Genomic DNA, 19,282 nt, shown 5'->3' on the forward strand with positions numbered 1-19,282 from the left:
GCTTCTACACCAGGTATATGCAAAAACATGATTTTTGGAGCCAGCAAAATATCTGGGTCAACTTATATGCCATGATTTATGGTATCTTAAATTTGGTCACTAAGGTTCTTGATCCTTCCACCAATGGGAACAGTTTCTCCCTATCTTTCCAAAGGCCTCATGATTTTGAACACTATCAAATCTCCTCTCAGCCTTCTCTTTGCCAAGGAAAACAGTCCCAACTTCTCCAATCTTTCTACATGACTGAAGTTCCTCATCCCTGGAACCATTCTCATGAATCCTTTCTCCACTCTCTTCAAGCCTTCACATCCTTCATAAAGTGTAGTGCCCAGAACTGGGCACAATACTTGAGGTGAGGCCAAACCTATATTCTAGAAAAGTTTAAAATAGCCTCCTTGCCTTTGTACTCTAAGCTTCTATTGATAAAGTCCAGCTTGCCTTATGCTTTATCAACTGCACTCTCAACCTGCCCAGCCACCTTCAATGATTTATCCAGGTCCCTGTAACCTGCATCACCTTTAGAATTGTATCCTGAATTCTCTCATCTCTCCAAATTCTTTCTACCAAAATTGAATCACTTCACACTTGTCTGCATTAAATTTCATCTGCCACCTGAATTAGGAGGAGTAGGCCATTCAGCCCCTTGAGCCTGCTCTGCCCTCAGCTCCACTTTCCTGCCTACCCCCTATACCTTAGGCTCCGTCATTAGTCAAGAATCTAATGCTGCTGTAAAAACATTCAATGACCTTGCCTCCACCATGCTGAGGAAGAGAATTCCACAGACTCAACCGCAGAGAAATAATTTCTCACCCCCTTCATAAATGGGAGGCCCCTTATTTTTAAACTGTGTCCCCTAGTTCTAGTCTCTCCCACAAGGGGGAAAACATCTTTTCAGCATCAACCCTGTCAAGTCCCCCGAGGAGTTTCAATTAGATCACCTCTCATCCTAAACTCCCAGTGTACTCAACCTGTCCAACCTCTCCTCATAAGGCAGCTACTTCACCCCAAGAATAAGTCAGGTGAACCTTCTCTGAATTGCTTCTCATACAATTATGTCCTTTTTTAAATCAGCAGCCCAAATTGTACACCAGATGCGGTCTCACCAAGGTACAACTGTGGCAAAACTTCCTTATTTTTATATTCCATTCCCCCTTACAATGAACGACATCAACCATTTGCCTTCCTAATCTCTTGCTGTACCTGCATACTAACTTTGTGATTCATGTACCAGGGCACCCAGTTCCCTCTGTGCCCCAGTTCTGCAATCTCTCTCCATTTAGATAATATACTGCTTTTCTATTCTTCGTGCCAAAGTGGAGAAGTTCACATTTTCCCACATTATACTCCATCTGCCAAATATCTGCCCACTCACTTAACCGCTGTCCCTTTGCAGACTCATTTCCTCTTCACAACTTACTGTCCTACCCATCTTTGTGTCATCAGCAACTTTAGCAGCCATACATTCGGTCCCTTCATCCAAGTCATTGATATAGATTGTAAATAGTTGAGGCCCCAGCACTGATCCCGATAGCACTCTACTCATTACACCATGCTAACCCAAAAATAACCCATTCATGCATACTTTGTTTCTGTTTGCTAACCAATCCGCTATCCATGCTAATATATTACCCCCTACATCATGAGATCTTATTTTGTGTCGTAACCTTTGACATGGAACGGGTTCCAACACCTACCCCTAAGGAACTCCATGATAAACCTCCCTCCACTCCAAAAAACAATTAACCATGACTCTGTTTCTTGTCATTCAGCTAATTTCAGGTCCATATTGTTACTGTACCTTTTATTTCACAAGCTCTAACTTTGTTCACCAGCCTGTTATGTGGCACTTTATCAAATGCAATTCTACGGAAGTCACTGATACAAGCCTTCAGCAATTTCAGTTGAACATTCAGCTGTAAAGGGCTTCAAAACGCAGCCCGACTCTGTCCTCAACCATTTACATTATCAGCGCAAGGCACCAGGAGCAATAACATTGACTGATCTGCCCATTCCCAGCTCCTGCTGTTTCAGGGAGCTGACACCAATCATAGCATCTCAGCTCACTCAGTGCAGTCTAACAATTGAACCTGGGCCTTCCTGATCTGCAGCATCATCACCCAGTTAAATCATCAGTTGAAGCATGGTCTGTGGTAAGTGTATGATCACATCCATGACATGATTTTAGAAAGCTGCAAAATTTTTGACAACTTCTATTAGTGAAAAAAAAAGTCCCTTATTGTACAATCAAAGGGGATTCCAGTAATAAAATATCCCCTCTACCCCAGCTACAACAGACCCATTTCTGTCCAACCCTAATTCTTACCTTGCATTGCAGTTAAAATTGCATAGAACAAACCACACTAGTTATTGTAATGAGAGACAGAGAGAGAGAGAGAGAGAAAGGTGTTGCAAAGCTTGCTTTGTTGGAGATGGCTGCCAATAAAGTGTAAAACAGGAGGAAGTGCTCTTCATGATCAGAGATGAAGCAAGGTTGTTGTAGAAGTTTAATATTTTGTTCCAGTTCTAGATAAAGTACACCAAAACAGCAAGTACTAGCCTTGCATCTTCTGAAAATCTGGTGCTCATTTACCAAAAGTTGATGGTTTGGCATGGTGGGCACCTTTATTTGGTTGAATACTTATCTGTACTTTGCTACATATTCTAATGAGGGTTACCTTCAGACATGCATCACTGGCGTGTGTAACAAACACCATTTAATCACAGAAAAACACATACAGATGTTCAATTAAAATCAAGCCAAAGTGGCTGCTATGTTTGTGCTAGCTCACATTGTTTGCTAAATCACAGCAGTTGCCATGGGAGACCTAGTCCACTTCTGTTTCTAGGAGCTAGTTGCCAGGCAACTCAATGAATACTCTGGAAACCAAACAATGCTATACCCCAAATCCTGCCTCTACTCCTCATTAACTAAATACCCATTAATATTTCACCAATTATGCCAAATATGCATGGGATTTCTTCATTCCTAACTTGTTCACTTTAAAGGAACAGCAAAAAGCTTCCAATCTACCTACAAAAATTAAGCTCAGCATTTTAAAACAGCTCATCCTTATAATTGAATTGTGCAAGTCTCATACTGCACACTGGTCATAAGGAGGCTGGGCTCCAAATCAATTTGACCTATGTTTTGGTATTTATTGCAATGAAATAAAAATGATACTAGATAGAAAATCCATGAAGGGCAGGCAGCACTTCTGAACAAAAACCCATTTGTTGAGACTTGCTTAGCATTTGTACTTTACCAACATATTTATTTAAAGCACAAAACATATTGCATAACCTAGCAATCACAGTGCTTCAGTACTGTTACAGGGTAGCAACGTGGTGGGGGGATGGGGGTGGCTCAAAAGGAGAAGTTAATGATTTTTAAATCCACTTTATTAGAACAATGTCCCAACTGAATTGTCAACTACCTGCACTACAAATAGCTTGAAACTTGGGAAAATTTTATAAGGACTGGCATAAAATATTCTCAAAGCAGCTTATAAAAAGCATTCATGCTGAAATAGTAATGAATACTATTTTATAAGGTGGTATTTGGACTGATATATAAATATGGCAATTTTAAAAACACAATAGCCAGTTCTGGCACCAATGCCCAACTTGTTAATATTTGATTCCCTCTCTGCTATTTTAATGATGGATTCAACCCGTCTAAAATTAAACTCCAACTCCTGTTACAATAGAGGAAAACACAGATGGTACCGGCAGCAAGAAAGTTACAACATACATGTGGTTTAACCCAGTACCCTGTGACTGAGTGAAGTTCTCAATGGTCATATTAAGTCTAGGATCACCCCTTCGAGCTTTATAAACATGTTGAAATTTAAATGTTTAACTTGAAATGATTATGAATTTCTTTTTAAAATCTAATTGATCATTTGTTAATATAATTGATCCTAACTACACTGTGCTAGAGAGGGACCAGCTGCTTTCCAATTCCCAGTCACTATTCAATCTTCCCTGCTGGAAAATGTGTTCATGTGCAGACCTTTCTGCGGACATTGTGTGGGGACCGAATTGTATGGACTGCATGGTTGAATGCTCTGATGACAGCTGGGGCGATGGAAATGAGAAATGGAAGCAACAAGGCCAAATAATATGACATGAATACTTTTACAATAATCTTTCAAAAGACATATTACACTCCAACTATTGGATCTTCATGAAAAGAAGGATTGAATTCAACTGATTATGAATCTTACCATTGGGTTGCCTATTTTATGCATCATCAGGGACTAATATTAGTAATAAGCAACCCACTCCAGAATGTCTAGTATAAAGCCAGAATGTGACCCTGAAAAGCTTCCATTTAGGAGGTTCAACTTTAAATAAACTAAGCTTACCCAAAACAACAAACTGCAGCATTAAACTGGAGACCGATGTCCGGGAGTAAACGCAAAGATGAATAGCATACAAAATAGACACCAACATAAAAATAAGCTTTCAGAGCAGATCTTATAGGGAAGCCTCTTTCCATACTTCCACTAGAAGCAGCAATGTATGTACGGAACAAGCAACCATAATTTGTCTGGATAAAGCTAAATGCAATGCTAACAGAGGGATAGGTTCAGAGCACATTCTCAATGAGAACTTTGCTTATCTTAAACTAAATCTTAAATAGGTGTATTGCAATTCGGAGTGCTCAAAGAAAGCACCATATCATATAAATCAAAACCTTTAAGGTCACCTGGTCACTACAATGAGAATGGTTAATTTTAAATTTCTGCATCTTGGTATGTAGTATCAATCTCCAGATAAAAGGCACAGGCCTAGGAAACATCCCACATATGCACAATTGCTGAACACTGGGGTAGGATGACAAACTGTTTGAATTAGTGAATACGTTTTAAAATATGTTATTGTCCTGACTGTCAATAACTGAAAGATTAAGTGGTCAACTTGCCCAACTCACAGTGAGGTTCAGTCAGATTAACAAGAAGAATAGGAATTCTGCTGAGCAGAGAGGGGCAAAGAAAGAGAAAGCGGTAATCACCTTACTTGTTCAAAATCTAACATTGAATGGGTGGAATGTTATGGGGCAGGTTGCAGGCCCCATGCAGATTTGCGAAGGAGCAGAAATCTCCTTTCACCTTTGCATCACAAAAGCTAATCATGTTTAGCTGCATGTTAAATTATTAGAATTGAACTGGGCGGCAACCCTCAGAAGCTCTTCAGAAACAAGTCAGGACATGCAACTTACTTGCTGTGGTAGAGCAAACTTTTATACTCTCCTCATTTGATGACTATTGGATAGAGAGATGACCACTTCAGTACAATTAAAACTAAATCAGTCACATTTATACATTGCCTTAGTGTGGTTGAACTGAAAAGCTATTGATTAGAATTAACATAATCTACAGTATTCAAAGCCTTAGGGGACCAGCAAGACATTTCTCAGAAGGGAGAGACTGCTCCATGTAATGAACAGAAAAACAAAGAAATCAGTGGAAGCAGAGTTGGAAAAAGCGCACTGCAGGAGATAAGTAATTCTAAGACACTCTAATGTCAGCCGTGGCTCAGTTGGTAGCACGGTCGCCTCTGAATGACAAGGTTCTGTGTTCAAGTCCCACTCCAGGACTTGAGCATAAAAATCAAAGCTGACACTTGACTGCAGTACAAGGAGCACTGCCTTGTTGAAGTGCTGTCTTTCAGATGAGATATTAAACCAAGGCCCCTCTCAAATAAAAGAACCCATGACACTATTTCAAAGAGGAGCAGGGAAGATATCCTGGCTGATAATAATCTCAAACAACAAAAACAGGTCATGATCAATTGCCATTTGGGGGGCCTTGCTGTGCACCATATGTGTAGCTGCCATATTTTCTACATGACAATAATAGCTACACTTCCAAAAAAACTTAATTAGTCTGCAAGCTCGAGATATCTGGCGGTCATGAAAGACGCTAAATGGAGTCTTTTTACAGCTTGGATCAGTTACCACAAAGGAATCCATGCTATCTGCCAATCATACTGATAAGCTCCATATATATTGCAGCCACCAAAATAAACAGCAAGAGCCCAATCAGATCTGAAGCAAAAAGCCTATGCACAATATAGACATCCAGATGCACTGAAAGATAGCTCAAGGACATCATGATGCATATGGTTTCAAAATGATCTCCTCTTCGCTCTGGATTTGCATCACAGTCCATGCAAATCAAGAACGAGCAATTTCACACTTCAAATCCAAAAACAGCTTTTGTTGGTATGATTGGCAGTACTTCTGTCTCAAGGTAATAACCAATGACAATTTAATTATTTGAATCAACAGCTCACTTGCACATTAAATTTTCTAGCATTTAAAATTAATAGGAATAGCCCCACTGAGGAAACACAACAAAAACTTCACCAGTTTCAGAATTCATTCCTGAAAAACTTGAAATTCACCAGCAGTGCAGATCTGAGTGAGTCAAGATGCACTCTTAGGTGGCTCCAGAATCTGCCATCACATCAAAACCAAAGCAGGACAAGGGTTTGGGAAATTTGCTCTTTCTTACACACTGGCCATTTTCCAACAGTGATGTGCAGTAAGAGTACGAAACCACAGCAGGCAAGTAAAGTGCCAACTGTAAATCATTCGACCGTACCTTTAGAGCAAAAATGAAGCACAATTTTAACATTACTCTATTAGTCAAGATGGCAACACAGCACAACTTCATCAGGGATTTTTCAAATCTTCCACAGGAGCCCTGAAACACATAGTACACTGAAGCTGAGTACAGGTGCATCAATTCTGAGTAAGCTTGAAGTCAACCAGGAAAATGAAAATTGGCTTAAGAGCAGGATTTGGGAGCGCAGTAAGGTTTGAGGAAAAGTGATTGTATTTTTGCTATCAGCTACACATATTGTGGGAGATCTTGTGATGCAGTAGGTTGCATCCCTGCCTCTTGAGTCAGAAGCTCCAGCTTAGAGTCCCACCCCAGGACTTAAAGCCACAAACAGGTTGAGTATCAACCTAGAAATCCTTCCAACACACACCAGTGGCAGGTGGTAAGAGCAGAAGAGAGATTCCTGGTCAGCCATGTGGTGGAAAGGGTGTTTAAGCCTCTACTATCACTATCCATAGCTCCAGACTATAACATACATGTAAAGTGCAGTTGCCATGGCAACTTGGGCTCTGAATGAACTGTAACATTCCCAATCACATGGGAGGGAAAAGTAAACAAAATGGGTAGTGAATAAGTGTGGAATGTGGGCACTGCTGCATTCATTTTCATACAAGAGGGATTATTCAGGCAGTATTGGGAGAGTTAGCTGTGAGGAAGTGATAGTCACCACACTCAAAAAAACAATTTATTATGTAAAGCACAACACATTTTGGACAAGCAGTTTGCATTTATATCACACATTTCACACCTTTAGGGCAGCAAGTCATAACTTACCTTCTGAAGTGCAGCTACTGGTGATTTGTGGGGAAACACCACAGGTATTGGTTAATTCCCTCTAGGCTCAAAACTATTGGGCTCAAATTCTGCAGGGGAGTTTTGAACCGTCAACCTGACTCAATGAAAAGGATACTTTCAACCAAGCTAAGACAAATGCCAAGTTGAAACTATCTTCAACCATCTGGAATTCCTTCCCAAAACCTTGCCTCCAATTCCACTGCTCTTTCCTCACCGCGTAAACCTACCAAATTTTCACTGACTTCCCCAAATGACTCGTTTGGCTTGTGCCCATTTTTGTCCGATTATGCATCTATGAAGCACCTTGAGGTACTTAGCACACTGAAAGCATTATATAAATGCAAGTTGTTTCTATTGTTTCAGAGAGGGAGACACAAGGTTAGATGGGAGATGAGAGAAAGGTGAGATGATGCATTGAAGATGATGTGTAAGATGTGGCGTATTATAAAATAAGATTTATTTTCACGCCAAGGCCTTCATTCTCTTTCTGGGTCAAAATAGTGAAATGCAATGTAACGGTTTTCATTTTTCTACAAAGTCAAAGTTGGATATTGTTCCAGCTGATGGATAGTTGCTAAGATTGGATTGTTAAAATTTTTCATGAAATGCAATTGGTCACATAGCAAACACTAAATTATAGATGGAAGGACCCACCAAGGCTGTATTCCCTGGAATTTATACAGTTAAGGGATGATTTGCTTGAAGTTCATATAGGCAAAGGAATCAAAGGTTATCAGGGGTAGATGGGAATATGGGATTCGAAACACAAACAGATCCGCCATGATCTTATTGAGTGACGGAGCAGCCTCAAGGGGTCGAATGGCCTACTCTTTCGCTTATTTCATATTTTTGTATTATGGAGAACAGATAAAGTTGATAGAAATAACCTATTTCTGCTGGTGGGGGGAGTCTAAGACTGGGAAACAATCTAAAACTTGGTATGCTTTAATCATCTTCATTTGCTTCATTAATAACCCTTCTTCAGCTCTCCCAATAACGAAGCAATCCATGCCAGCCTAAAGCAGGGTCTGGACAACACCCAGGCTTCAGTTGATGAGTGGTAGGTAACATTACCTTGTACTTGAGTGGGTTTGACTATCTCAAACAAGAGAAAACAAAGCCATCTCCTTTGACGGTACTGCATTCCCTGAACACCTCCATAATCTACAGCCTAAGGTGTAGGTGACCAGGACCTTAATTGAACTAAATATACAGCTTCAACACCATTGTGATGAGAGTGGGGCTGAAAATGGGTGTTTCACCCCCAAACACTTTAAAGCTCCTCTTTACTATGTACAAGGCTCAAAATCATTTTCTTTCAGGTCTGCTTGCTACCTGGTTCCCTGTTCACTCAACAGCTACCCACCTTGAGCCAATTGTTTACCAATGCGGCTATTTCCTGATTTCCCTCAAAACCCTCAGCAACCCATTTTACATTGATGAGCACGCGATGAAACATTTGGCAGAGGTGAGCTTCAGACCACACATCTGGTGAATCTGCAAGGCCACCTACAGAATCTAGCCCACTCCTCAAATAACATTGCTGAAACCCTCATCCATGTTGTCTCCACTTCAAGGCTCAATTTCTCCAATGTTTTAGGAAGCAAATTCTAGATGACAACTTGTAAAAAGTGTTTCCTCATGTCACCTCTGGCTCTTTTGCCAATCACCTTAAATCCATGTCCTCTGATTCCAGACTATTTTGGTACTGGAAACAGTTTCTCATTTATGCTATCAAAAGCTTTCATGATTTGTAACACCTATGTCACATCTTCCCCCTTAACCATTTCTGCTATGAACACACAAATAAGGCGGCGGCCATTCAGCCCCTCAAGCTTGCTCCATTTGGTATCATGGCTGATCAGATTGTAACCTGCCTACCCTTTGACTCCCACATCAATCAAGAATCTGTCTAACTCAGCCTTAAAAATATTCAATGTCCCTGCCTCCGGGGAAAGAGAATTGCAAAGACTAACAACCCTGAGAGAAAAGACTTCTCACTTCCATAAATCTCTTCTGCACCCTCTCCAAGCCCTTGACATCATGCCTAAAATGTAGTGCTCAGAATTAAAACTTAATTAGTATTTGCTCACTAATGTAAGGATTGCTGATTTCATTAGCAGAGAATGATGTGGAGCCAGCCATATAACCCTGTTAAGTTTTTAATGTTAGTAAAGGGCCAACTGAAATTGCTTTTCAAAATAATTGATTGATGACTGCAGTCCTTGTAAAGCTGCAGCATTAAGTGTTAGATATTGAGATTGTCACACATTGATGTCACAGTGAATTTTGAAGAGGATCTGTAAACACCTTGCCATCAGTCACGTCCCAAAGAAACAGAAAAGGAACGGAATAAACAGCAACTGGCATGCACCCTGAATTTAGTAACATAGGAATGAGGTTTTATTCACTTGTATTGTGGGCGATCTGAGAATTATTTGCCCATTAACAATGTTGTACGGTTTTAATAAAAAGAAATGGTTTTGCAGAGTAAAAATATTGAAAAGGTGCAGCTATACACTGAAGTAGCACTACCCACCCATCCTAAACAAAAATTAATGTGTTAGAAAATCTGCTGGAATTTAAGATAAAATTAATTAGGCATTTGCCAAAAGAAATGACTAGTACTGATGTCTCCACATTGTTTGCAAGGCAAAAAGTTAGGCTAGAAGACGCAGCAGTCACTTACATTACAGCCTGTGCAGAACTGTCAGCATTATTCGCAGCAGGACAACCTGAGGGAGTCATACACAGTCTATACTAAACTCCAAATTGACTGGTTACTCAAATCAGCACATACATAGATAAAATAATGTGGAACCTGTTCATGATGATAGATTAGGCTGTGAAGGCTAGCTTTAAACAATGACAAGATATTAATGAGTGATACACACATTAATTATACCATTTTCTACAATCAAAATAGTGCAAATTTAAACAGCAAACAAGTCAGTATGAATTTGCGACGCAAAACAGCATGCAAGGTATTAACAAAGCCCAACTCTTCCTCAGGCAAAATTACACAGAAGAATGCCAATCAGTTGTAATCACACTCCTAAAAAGAATAATTTCATTACAGAAATAGCAAACAAATGGGCGTTAATGAAAAGTCACAAGGATAAAATTGCAGAGAGGAATAATTATTGAAACTAGATTCTATACAGCACTGCTGTAACAACTTGGGTATGTCACATGGTTTGTATGTAACAAATTTAAATGTTTTTGGAAATTAGATAAAAATTCTCCTGATTGTGGACAAATACATGGGATGCAGTGTATAAGTGTTTTCAGAAGGTGTTATACAGGAGGCTTGTTAGAAAGCTTCAACCATATAGTGCAAGAGAAAAAGCAAAAAACTGCGGATGCTGGAAATCCAAAACAAAAACAAAAATACCTGGAAAAACTCAGCATCTGCGGAGAGGAACACAGTCAACTTTTCGAGTCTGTATGACTCTTCAACAGAATGTAGCTTTCCCTCAGTCAGCCATGCTGTTAAGGTAAATAGACGGTCACTCAGATTAAAGGGAGGTTGTAAGTGGTGGATCCCAAGGGCAAGTGCTCGGTCCACCTTTGTTCTTGGCGAATAGATGAGCTGGATTTGGGTATGGGAAACATAACTGCAAAATTGCTGATGACGCAAAAGTAGGTTTGACAATGAGGAAGAAAGCAAACTAAAAAGAAAAGCACTGATCCAGTCAGAAAAGGACAACCCTTCCCCCCCCCACACACCCCACCAGTAGTGTCACATTCCCACATAGAATATATATACTGTATACCCTATATGAGACACAGGTCATTTGTCCTTGCCAGTGCTACACTTTATCCTCCTTACATCTTTCCTCATCTAAACCTACCATTGTAACCATCTATTTATTCCCTTCTTCACATGCACGTAGAGCTTCCCCTTAAACACATCTATACTATTCACTCCAACCACTCCTCGATAGCAAGTTCCACATTCTCACCACATTTGGGTAAACAAGTTTCTTCTAAATTCCCAAACGAATTGCTTTATGACTATCTTATATTGATGGGCCTCTGGTTATGCTTTTCCCCACAAGAGAAACATTCTCTCTGTATCCACTCTATCAAAACCTTTCAGAACGTTAAAGACCCCGATTAGGTCACCCCTCAAGAGAAAAGAGACCCAGCCTGTCAAGCCTTTCCTGGTATGTATACCCAGGCATTTCTGGATATTACCCTTGTAAATCTTCTCTGCACAGCGCTGGTTAGTATCTCCGCCTGTCACGCGAGAAACCAGGGTTCAATTCACTGACGGGGAGGCAAGTCCTTGCTCCAAACATCGGCCAAAGGTTCTCAGCTGTGGCTCAGCTGTTAGCACTCTTGACCTGAAGTCAGAAGGTTAGAAACGTAGAAAATAGGAGTAGGCCATTCGGCCCTTCAAGCCTGCTCCACCATTCATCATGACCATGGCTGATCATCCAACTCAACAGCCTGCTCCCACTTTCTCCCCAAGAGCTATATCTAACTCCTCCTTGAAAACATACAATGTTTTGGCCCCAACTACTTTCTGTGGTAGCGAATTTCACAGGCTGACCACTCTCTGGGTGAAGAAATTTCTCCTCATCCAAGTCCTCAGGTTGTGGGTTCAAGTCGTACTCCAGGAACTGAGCTCAAAAATTATCTGACTTGAGTTGGTCCAAGTCGAGTGGAATGCCTGAGGTGGCGGATGTGGCTAAGGGCAGTGCACCCGCAAGTCGAAGTAGTTGCTGACTAAATTCACCAAGAAGCCGCCCAATAAACGGAGGAAATCTCACAAGTAGAGCTATTCCACATTCAACCAGGATCTCATCCAAGGCCATGAGTTTCAAGAATTCCTTTGCTGTCGACATTTGAGTACAACACCTCAGAGGCTTCGCACCTCATTCACTACAACAAGCGCCACATTATCTCAGTCAGGAAGATCCTGAGCGCCGGCCGCCTCATGCCGCCAAGGGAACTGGCCAAACACACCGTCTCCAAAGGCATGAAAGCGGTCACCAAATACACCAACTCCCTTTATGTCAATCATTCTAAAGATTATGTCCCTTTTATACTATGGTGAACAGAACTGCATGAAATACTCCAAGTGTGGTCTGCCTAATTGAAGTGTCAGCCTAAATTGTGCACTTCAGTTTTGGAGTGGGGCTCAGGCTTCTCACTCAGAAATAAGAATGCTGCCAATGAACCACAGCTGGCACTTGCAAAGTCTACGAGATAGCAGAAATGGACAGACAGGTGGTAGGTGCAATTTAAAGCGGAGAAGTATACAGGAACACATTTTGGGAGAAAAACCATGGAATAGGAACACACACTCAGTCGAAAGATGTGAAGAGGTTGGGATTCCAATAAGTTGCAATACATAATTCTCAAATTGTAAGTGATGGTAGATGAAAAATATCAAAATAAATTGATTTTTTTTCCTCTTTCACAGAATGTTGGGCAAAAAGTGCTAGCCATGCCAGGGATGCCAGCATTCATCACCCATGCCCAATTGCCCGAGAGATGGGGGTGGTGAACTGCCTTTTTGAACCATAGCAGTCCATGTGGATTAAAGCTTTATGTAGCAGTTTTTGATACAACGGAGTGGCTACGTAGGTTATTCCAGAAGGCAGTTAAAAGTCAACCACATTGCTGAGACTGGAGTCACATATAGGCCAGACCAGATAAGGACTGCAAGTTTTCTTACTGACATTAGATTTAGATTATTTAATTTATATCCTTGGTGGGATTCAAACTCATCTCTCCAGATTATTAGACCAGGCCTCTGGATCACCAATTCAGTAACACAACTACTAGGCTATCATGCCCATCACCTGTATTAAAACATTCAGTGCAGTGTCTGGTACAGACTGAACACTGAAGCAATGGAAAGGGTACAGTGCAAATTCAGAAGGATCATGCTAAATTAATTCCATCAAGATCCATTCAAACCAGCGAAGGGAAGAAACTCTCATAATAATAAAAGCAAAATACTGCAGGTACTAGAGATGTGAAATAATAAACTGATGGAAACACCCAGCAGGTCTGGCAGCAACTGTGGAGAGAGAAACAGAGTAACGCTTTGGAAATTATTAATCTCTCTCATCAGTCTGGGTGGAATTCAAATTATTTCCCCAAACACGAGAGGTCCATTTGTACCCCACCATCATCAGGATTTCATCAACGTAAACAAGTTCAAGCTAACAACAAAACTAACAGCTGCACTATGGCAATGTTGCAGGCTTCAGTGTCACTCTGCTCAATTCCCAATCTGAGCTGCAAGGCCTGCAGTGTACCAGCCAGGAATGGGATGGGCAGGGGTGGTGGTGAAGATCCAAACCCAAGGTGGTCTGGCCACTTAGCTACTTGGATGGTGGGCTCTTTGCCTACACTCTCTAACAGAGAGATATCAGGTAAAGTCAATATAAGAGACAATATTGTAGAGGCTAGTGGAAAACTTACTCAGGTATTTCCAAACAAACCAATAAAAGCAAACATTTAATCTAGGAAACCATGAATGCTTCAAAATATGCGCAAATATAAAAATAATGTAAAGGACAAGATCAAGATATACACTTGCTTCCAACAATCAAACCTCAAGGTCCCAGATTCAGTAAGTTCAGAATCATTTTAATAGCTGGCAAGACCAGACATCCAAGAATAAAAGCAAAAAATGCTGGTAAAACTCAGCCGGTCTGGCAGCATCTGTGGAGAGGGAAACAGAGTTAACGTTTTGAGTCCGTACGACCCTTCTTCAGAGCTTTTTATTTCAGCTTTCCTGCATCCGCAGTAATTTGCTTTTACCCAAGAATAAAATCCTTGGGGACCCACATGAAAAGGAAAGTCAGTGCACAGCAAGACAATCTCAAACTTGAATTGCATATGAAAATTTGGCTGGAGCATTCATATCATGGGTGGCAAATGGAAGTGTCTTTCTATACTGGGAGTCAACAACTATGATACATTAGTGGAATATGAATGCATGTTTGGGATGCATATTAATAGTTTCAGCTTGAAATGATTAAATCAAAAGGTTCAGAAAAACTGGCTGCTCACATGTGCCAGGACTCGGTGTGAACCCAGTCATCAGCATTCAACAGTCTGCACTCAGGCCCCGGGAGACTCAAAAGTGATTGGTCACTCAGTGCACCAGCATGTTTCCACTACAAGGGCTTCTGAGCTCTAAATTGCCATCAAAAGTTATTCTGGTTGTTCAGCAGCAGGCACACACAAACTTAGCTATAATTTTATTCTTGCAATTCAATCTATACATTTTCAGTCACAGTCAGACACACAAGTTTAGGCTTCAATGGACAAAGTACACAAGATGTTTCGTTCACAGATTTGTACATTGTTCAACTGTATTCTCCCACCTTTTGACTTCAGACCAAGAACAAGTGTTCCCGCTACTGCAACTCTCAGGTTAGGCCCCACCAAAGACACTCACTGGCTGCAGCGTGTGGCTTCACCCAAGATGCAAAACAAAACTCAAAAAGTGTTAAATATCCAGATATGTTTTGTTCTAACATTTTCTAGAAAACTTAACCCAGAAAGAGAGCTCCTTGGATAAGACACTGAAATATTCAGACACTGCAGGACCTGCACAAATCACAAATCAGAAGTAACAGCTACTGCAAGGTTGTGTTTGCCACCAGCCCATCAAACTGCTTGATCTGAACAGAAGCTGAACATTTATACAAAATGAAGTAATTCATAGAATCCCTGAAGCACCTCAGCACAGTTACAAAGCTGGTACTCAGGGATACCAAGTCCAATTTAACTAAATAATGAATGGCTTAGGTATGTTGTTTGGCAATGAAATGCAAGCAAACTCGTCAAATATCTGACCAAAATTCTTCACACTACTTAATCTTGCATCTAGCTTGTTTTTTTGCATTTGCACAAGGATAGAAATCTTAATTTGGGTCACAGAAACCCCTCACCGGGGAGATTGCAGTACCTGAGATCATCTTTTCAACCGTGGCAATTGTTTTGAAACTGAAAAAGGATTTTACTAGCATTTTGGACTTTGCATGCTAAGTTCCCATAATTGCACAAAAATCACAGAATTGGTGGCTTTGCCCTAAACTAATCTTATTCAAGAATTCCAACAAATGCGACCTTACACTCTATAACTCTTTTGCCTGTCATACACATTAGAAGCAGTAAAAGGCAATTCGGCCCCTTGAGCCTGCTCCACCGTTCAATAAGATCATAGCTGATCTGACTGTGGCCTCAACTCCACATTCCCCACTATCCCCGATAACCTTGGACTCCCTTGTTAGTCAAACATTTATCGAACTGAGCCTTAAAAATATTCAACAACCCAGCCCCCACTGCTCTCTGGGGGGGTAGAGTTCCAAAGACACAACCCTCAGGAAAAAATTCTTCTCACCTCCATTTTTTAAACTGTGTCCCCAGGTTCTAATCTCTCCCACAAGCGGGAAACATCGTTTCAGCTTCAAAGATCCCCCAGGATCTTATGTTTCAAAATCATCCCTCATTGTTCTAAACTGAGGTGAATACAGGCCCAGCCTGTCCAACCTTCCCTCATAAGATAACCCACCATGCCTCCACATCACAAGAATTAGTCTAGTGAACATTGGCTGAACTAATGCCTTCCTATCCTTTCTTAAATAACGAGATCAGAACTGTACATAGTACTCTAGTGACCTCATCAACACCCTGTATAACAGTAGCAAAGCATCCCTACTTTTATATTCCACTCCCCTTGCAATAAACAACAACATTCCATTTGTCTTCCTAAACACTTGCTGTACCTGCATATTAACTTTTTGTGATTGATGTACAAGGGCACCCAGATCACTGTCTGCCTCAGAGGTCTGCAATCTCTGCCCCTTTAATTAGTATACTGTTTTTCTATTCTTCCAGTCCAAGTGGAGAAGTTCACATATTCCCACATTATATTTTATCTGCCAAATTTTTTGCCCAAATCCTTTGACCAAAAAATTCCCATCTTGGACTGGGGATGTGGGTGGGAGGGCATTGCATCCCAGAACTTGCTTGTGGATCTCCAAGGGGTGGGTCCCACACAAAGGCTGCATGGGAATTACAGGAATTGACCAGGAACCTTGCAATGGGAGCCCTCCAAAACTCCACGTTAAATCAGACTTTGGACGGCTCTGACTCTCTTCACAGAATAGTTACCCAGGAAAAGTTAGGATTAAAACCACCCCTAACTCCCGGATAAATATACCGACAACCCGACTCCCCACCTACACTCCTGACCCAACTGCCCCCCCGCCCCACCAACACCCTCTGACTATACTCCCGAACCACCACCCACTCCTCGCAACTGACCCCTCCCCCCCCAACCCATCCTACCCACTTACCTTCTTCCTGGCTTCTCAAAATGCTTTTAAACACAGGAACCTTTAAACTTAAAAACAAAAATAAAAACACCTGGAAAAACTCAGCCGATCTGGCAGCAACCTTTAAACTTACCTGGTTTATGGCAGCTAATGTCATAAAATGGCAGTGTGGCTTTATTTCCCCCAACCTCGTTGCTCTGTGCTGGAAGGCCTTGGGAACCAGGTCCACTGCACATTTATCACTAGGCCCAGCTGACCTGGGTACATAAAAAGGAGCGAAGTGGCAAACCAATTGTGATTGCCACTCCTTGGAAGTTCTGGCCACTTATGTTCTCCTCACAACTTACTTTCCTACCTACCTTTGTGTTATCAGCAAATTTAGCAACCCTTCGGTCCCTTCATCCAAGTCATTGATATAAATTGTGATTCAACCTAGCAGATTCCAGGCACCATATTTCACACCATCTTTGAAAAGCAACCACTTGTATTCAACCACAAAATATCATAGCCATCTGACCCTCACCCAACTCACCAAATACAATAAAATTTTTCACACTTAAAAATCACACTGCCCTTGAACTTCACCATTCCCTCGCCATCCCCCTTATCCAAACACAAACAGCAGCTGCACACCCTATTTTCCATCACTTCCTGAAAGCTCACAGCATAGTGGACATACCAACAAAATGCCCAGGAAGGCCTAGATGGATCCATTTGCAAAATTATTAATTTAAGGTTAACACTACAGCACAGACCCCTCAAATACTTCAATCAACACTGTTTCCCAATTTGACATTTAGCCACACAACAGCTAAAGCTGAAAACATAAAATTTTCAGGAAAGGCTGTAGTTTTTTTTCCATGGGAGGAGTGTGTCACTGGCAAGGCCAGTGCTTGTTGCCCATCTGTCTTCATTGCTCTTGCCTTGTAACCGTGAAATGTCACCCCTCAACATAAGTATCTAAGCACATAACAAATAGGAGCAGAAGTCAGACCTCAAGCCTGCTCCGCCATTCAACAAAATCATGGCTGATCTGCTTGTGTTCTGAATTCCACATTCCCATCTACCCCAATAACCTTGATCTTCCAATAGACAATTTCTAAACAATTAGTATTAAACTATGCTCTTTGCCCCCAAACCTTTACATATAGAAAGTGATTTTCTGAATTACAGCTGTATAACATTCATCTCCTCACAATACACGGGACACTGATTTAACTTGAGAAAATCCTGGTAGATTCACTAATTTAATAGAAAAAAGTTTTTACAGCACCTGTTTTGTATAAATCACAAACAAGGCATAACTAAACAATTCTCTACAACAAAAAAAACAGAGCAAGAAACACATCGGACTGTGGAGTTAACAAAAGCCAAACGGGTCCTAGAGAAACCTCAGAACGGCTAGTCTTTAATAAATTACTTCAGGGCTTCTTTAAACCACTTCCTCATGTTGTAATTGAAGGGAGCAGCAGCTCTTCACGAATCACCCAGAGATAGAGGAATTGATGACAAGTGTCCATCAAGCCCATGATCATTCAGTCTGGACACCCCTAGACAGAGCTTCAATTGCTCCCAGTGTCACTGGCGCAGGTCACAGAAACTAACCCCTCTTCCCAGCTTCTGTTATCTGTTGTTGGACACGCTCAGAGAGACAATACACCCTCGCCAGGTGGATCATTGGAGAATTTACTGCGCTGGGACAGAGAGAGTCGCTCTAACCCCCCATCACACTCCACTGACCCGGTTCCTGCTGCTGGAACCGGAGCTCAGGCCGCTGGCGGGGACCGAGCTCCAAGGCACGACTCCGGGCAGGGGGACAGCGGGCAGGAAGCTCCGCACCGAGTCCCCACCGCCGGGGCCCTGCCCAGCACCAAGCCCCCACCCCCACCTCCTCCGCCCCGCACCCCGAGCCCACCCCCTTACTCTCCCACCCTCGGGCCCGGGAGCCGCTCCGGGCGAACCCGCCATTTTGCGGCGGACGCGGTAAACAGAGCGCGGGGCCGCACATGGCTCCCGGGGAAGGAGGAGAGCCCGTCCCGCTCCCCGGCTCCCCCTCCCCAAGGCTTGGAGTCCGGGCCCGGGAGGCGGCCCAGGCCTCACTCTAACTGGGAAGCGATGCTCACCTTGCTGCGGGCCCGAGCTGTTGGTGGGTAACAGTCTCCACGGCTACCGTGACTATGGCGTTTATTCTCAAGGCAACAGTTGCTACCGATCTCCACCCGCGTCATCGGCTGCTCGGTGACCCCACCCCTGCGCTCCAACGCGTCAACCCATTGGTTGTACGTCTTGCGTCACGCACACATATCTACTTCGCATTAGTCCGTGGGGCCATCAATCACAATGACGTAAGACAGCTTCCGTGAACAGGAGCGCTCGACCCTGGGATTTGATTGGTCTCTCGTAAACGTCACTGTCTTAGCAACGCATTCCTATTGGATGAAATACGTATCACTCAACTAGACGCTTTGGCCTATATTAGGATTTCCGGTTGGTCATGTGGGAATTCTTGAAACCATTTTCAGAATATTAACTGTTTCTATC

The 19,282-nt window shown here is 42.0% G+C and overlaps 1 protein-coding gene across 6 annotated transcripts in view; it reads right to left on the bottom strand.

The window, feature by feature from the left end:
• The window catches only part of LOC144688703 (DNA-binding protein RFX2-like), a 911,596-nt gene extending 892,597 nt beyond the window's left edge, over positions 1 to 18,999 (bottom strand). For 4 of the 6 annotated variants that reach the window (XR_013578459.1, XM_078555566.1, XM_078555565.1 and 1 more), the window contains exon 1: positions 18,865 to 18,999. The gene's annotated coding sequence lies outside the window, so the exon portion shown is untranslated. Of the gene's footprint in view, positions 1 to 6,611; positions 6,714 to 18,864 lie in introns of all 6 variants that reach the window. The other 2 variants (XM_078555564.1, XM_078555563.1) reach the window with 2 other exon arrangements.
• Positions 19,000 to 19,282: the final 283 nt, after the last annotated feature.

Source organism: Cetorhinus maximus, chromosome 13 (genome assembly GCF_964194155.1).
Source record: "Cetorhinus maximus chromosome 13, sCetMax3.hap1.1, whole genome shotgun sequence".
NCBI lineage: Eukaryota > Metazoa > Chordata > Chondrichthyes > Lamniformes > Cetorhinidae > Cetorhinus > Cetorhinus maximus.